The sequence below is a fragment of the Vollenhovia emeryi genome, unplaced genomic scaffold, assembly GCF_000949405.1.
Source record: "Vollenhovia emeryi isolate VEMERY1.0 unplaced genomic scaffold, V.emery_V1.0 DF939962.1, whole genome shotgun sequence".
NCBI classification, from domain to species: Eukaryota; Metazoa; Arthropoda; class Insecta; order Hymenoptera; family Formicidae; genus Vollenhovia; species Vollenhovia emeryi.
In genome coordinates, this window is record NW_011966404.1 from 1 (window position 1) to 4427 (window position 4427).

At 30.0% G+C, this 4427-nt stretch overlaps 1 pseudogene; it reads left to right on the plus strand.

Moving 5' to 3' along the window:
- The first annotated feature begins 1785 nt into the window (after positions 1-1785).
- LOC105556518 lies at positions 1786-2632 on the plus strand (annotated as a pseudogene).
- The last annotated feature ends 1795 nt before the right edge of the window (positions 2633-4427 follow it).

Here is a 4427-nt window from a genome sequence, read left to right on the forward strand (position 1 = left end):
TTACTTAATTATAAATTTTGTTCAAAGTGACGGCCTTGAACATTGAGACAGGCTTGACATCTGTCTTTGACCGTAGCAGTGGCAGAGCGGCACTGAATAGCTGTAATTGTTTCACATCCTTGAATAATTCTTCCTTGTAAAGAATTAATGTCATTAACCGGCTTTTCGTAGAATTTTTGTTTAATAGTACCCCAAGCAAAAAAATCCAATGGTCCGTCAAATCCGTCAAAGACAGATGTCAAGCCTGTCTCAATGTTCAAGGCCGTCACTTTGATAATTAAGTAAAAATTTTCATATTTTTTAATAATAAAGTATTTAAAGCACACTATTAAATAATTTATTATAACCCGATAACAAATTCATAAATTTTACAATGAAAAAATGTTTAGATGTCAATGTCTCTTAAACAAAGCGTTTACGGACATGTCTCCAGAGGAAAGTTTTTTCTTGTTTTGAGGTCCTAAGTTCATATTTTAAGTTAGGACACTTTACCCTGAAACACCCTGTATATTATATTGTTCTTCAGTTTTTTCTATCAAAATTTCATATATGATTCACTAAAATATGATTAATTAGTTCTTGAGTTATAGACATTTGAAATTTTTGGAATTCATTATTAAAGATAATTTGGGATAGTTACAGCAACCACAGACATTTCTCAAAAACAATTCAAAAGCACATAACTCCGAAAGTACCTAACGAAAATATACTTTATTATAGTGTTTTGGAAAGCTCTTGAGGTAAGCTATAAGAATATGCATTTTAAAAACGGGTTTCCATTTAAAAATTTCAAGGTGATTTTTACGTGACCTTGAGGAAGCTGTTCAAGGTCATATTTGTATTACTATGTAATGCATTACTTAAAACCGTACAACTTTCATGTGTAACATTTTTCCATCTTACATATTTAAAAAGTTATTTAGAGTTACCTTATAAGGATACATACAGACATACATACATACACACATACATACATACATACAGACATTTTTTCTGAATGTGATTTTTGAACGTTTTAGAACATTCTAAACATGTTTTCAAAGAAAACTGGAAAAAAAATTTTTTCACGAAAACAAAGCTTCCTCTATGACGAAGCAAAAGTATCAGGAACTCCGTAACTATTAAAAAGGATGTCAGAACTCCATTCGGAACTATTTTATCTCGATATGTCAAAAATTGTGAAGTTGGCCCCCCCTTTTTTCAAAAGGTGCTATCTCATCAGAATCGCCGGAACTCTTTTTAAAAATTATCAGGAACTCCTTGTATGTTCCTAGAGACCTCAGAACTCTAAACAGAACTATGGTATCGTGACTTGGGGGGGGGGGGGCCAACTTCACACATCTCGAATCTGAACGCGGGATTATTATTATTATTTAGTTACCTTTGGTTTGTTCGGTTTCGCTGCATTACTGCACTAGTGCAATTAACTAACTGCACTAGTGCAGTAATGCAGCGATAACGAACAGACCAGACGCCATTTTGCGTCAACCCTTGCCAGACTCTTACTACAGGGACTCTAGAAAACCTGACCTGATGGCAAAAACGGACTGCAGATTTGTGATCAGCGCCGAAAATGACCTTAAAAACACCTTTTGGCTGCTCGAGTCCAAAACCGTGTAAACCTGTGTAATTTATTTAAAGAACACTTTAGAATGTCTAAAATGACGTTCGAGGTATTCAAATCAAAATATTAAAATTTTATTTGCATTTATATTTATTAAATTATTTAATAATACCATATCAATTTTCGTTTTGTTCATTTTTTACAGAATTTGGTAAACATAATTGGACATGCAATGCCATTAAATCATAATAATCCTGTAGATTTAAGGAAAAAGGTAACGTTTACTATATGGATTTTGGCTAAACCAGAAAGTTATCTAGCTGCTGGAGGTCGGTTTAATTTGGCAAATAGTACTACGCACAGTGTAGTAAAAGAAATTACAAATGTATTGGTTAATATATTACCAAATTATATAAGATGGCCAGATGCAAGAATGTGTGAGATATCCTCAGCGGCAACTTGTTTGTAAATTATTGTTATTATTATTATGGTTGGTGTTATTATTTATTATTTATTATTTAATATCACAAGTGTTTAAGAGACGTTCTCATGGTATCCCAAATGTAGTAAGCGCCATATTGATGGATGCCATATACCATGCAAAGCTCCTATAAACAATGCTAATGATTTCTACAATCGAAAAGGTTTTCATTCTATTATCCTACAAGGTAATATTTTTATAAATATATTTTTTCATTACAATTTAATTTTTGTATATAATTTTGCTTCCTTTTTAAAACAGGTATCTGCGATCATAAAGCACGCTTTATAGATATATTTGTGGGATTACCAGGACGCATGCACGATGCACGTGTATTTAGACAGAGTGAAATTTTTCAAAGGTTAACACATCATCACCTATTACCACCTGATTGTCATATAATTGGTGATGCTGCGTATCCATTATTAGTCAATTTATTAACACCTTATCGGGACACAGGCCATCTAAGTAGAGCTCAAATAACATATAATACCAGACTGTCTAGTATAAGATCAATAATAGAACGAGCATTTGGTTTATTAAAATGCAAATTCCGCAGACTATTATTTAGATATTGCAGATTTTGATTTTGGAAATAAAATGATAGGAGCAGCCTGTGTTCTACATAACTTTTTAATAGAACATAATGAAATTAATTTTGAAATTGATGAAGAGGTGTTAGAGAAAGAGCAGGAAGAGAAAGCAATCGAAAGAGAAGAAGAAATAGTAAATAATGAAGCGGTAGACAAAAGAAATAGAATATCGGAATTATTAATACAAAATAGAAACACTTACAATTCATATTAAACTTTTTTATTGTCAAATATATCTTATAATACCCTTATCTCCTCAGATGCTAAATAACTTAGCGGAAAAAATACTTTTATATTACATATTGCACGGAACAGAAATATTTAAAAAATATTTTTGCATATAAACAATATACTTTAAATTGCTCTTAAACTAATAGAAACTAAACACCGTTTAATACTGAAAGAATGAAAAGATAACATGTGCAGGTACAAATTAATATTTTTGTATGCTAAAGACAACAAAACTAAATAAATTTTTTAATAATATATATGAAAAAAGAATATTTTTAGTACCTAAATCAGTACTCTTTAACATATCCTTAAAACGACAAAACACAAAATTAATATTTCAATAATAAAAGTAAAAAAACATCTCAGTAACTATACAAATCAGTATGTTTTGACATACCTAAGTCAGTAGTACCAATAAGTCAGTATTATGACATACCAGAGATCAACTTTACGTATAAAATAAAACAAAAATCATCTTCACCAAGTACCAATCAATCAGTATGACATCAGTATCAACATATTTCCTTTTTTTATATTACTTTTTATGTCTCATTTCCAACAGTATATCTTTTAATAATGCATTTCGTTCTTTAAGTATATTGTTATTTTCTTCTTGTAAAGTATTACTATGCATTATCGCATCTTGTAGCTTCTTTATTTCTTGTATTCTATTACTTTCTATGTCCAGTTGTTTTTTTCGTAAAGACGATAACATCTTCATCCTACTTCTTTTATTTTCTTTATCGGAACATAGTGATGATATTGACTTTGACGATGATACTGCAGTGGATATCATTTGATCTTGCATTAGACTCATTGGCTGGAATTTGAAGAAGGTTTCTATTTACTTCATTGCTGATTTCGATAAATAATGAAAATAATAAAGAATTACCTTGTCATTAGTTCCAGAAGGCTTGGTTTGTTCACCTTCTACTACGGATGATATTGAACTTTTATTTGTTGATGTCGATGGCATTGAATTTTCATCTATTAATATCGAGGATATTACATTTTTATCTGTTGTTGTGGATGGAATTGGATTAACCATTGAAGATAATGTTGGTCCATGATTAATAGTTGCATCGTTTCTGAATATATCTTCAAAGATATCAAAATAATCCCAAGTCACGCGACCTCTTCCAGTGCTGCTTTTCTTATTATTATCTTTTATTGTACGATATGTCTTTTTCATGTTACGCATTTTTCTATCTAATATATCTTCGTTCACATTATAACCTTGTTCTAACATTGTATTGCACATTTGGATCCATAAACTTTTCTTCCGTATTTTGGGATCACGAAACTGTTTTCTTTTTTTCAAAATATGCTTCCAAGAATAACTTTGTTGCTTGCTTTGTCTATGTAAAGGTTGGAACTAGAAATAAAAGTAAATAAAATATTTTAGAATCATTATAATTAATATTTCATATATACATATACATACATACAATATATATACATATACATATGTGTTTTTTATAAAACATTTCATAATTAGAAAATAAAATATTGGTACAAGCAAAACATTTTTTAATAAATATAATTAAAAAATGTTTTG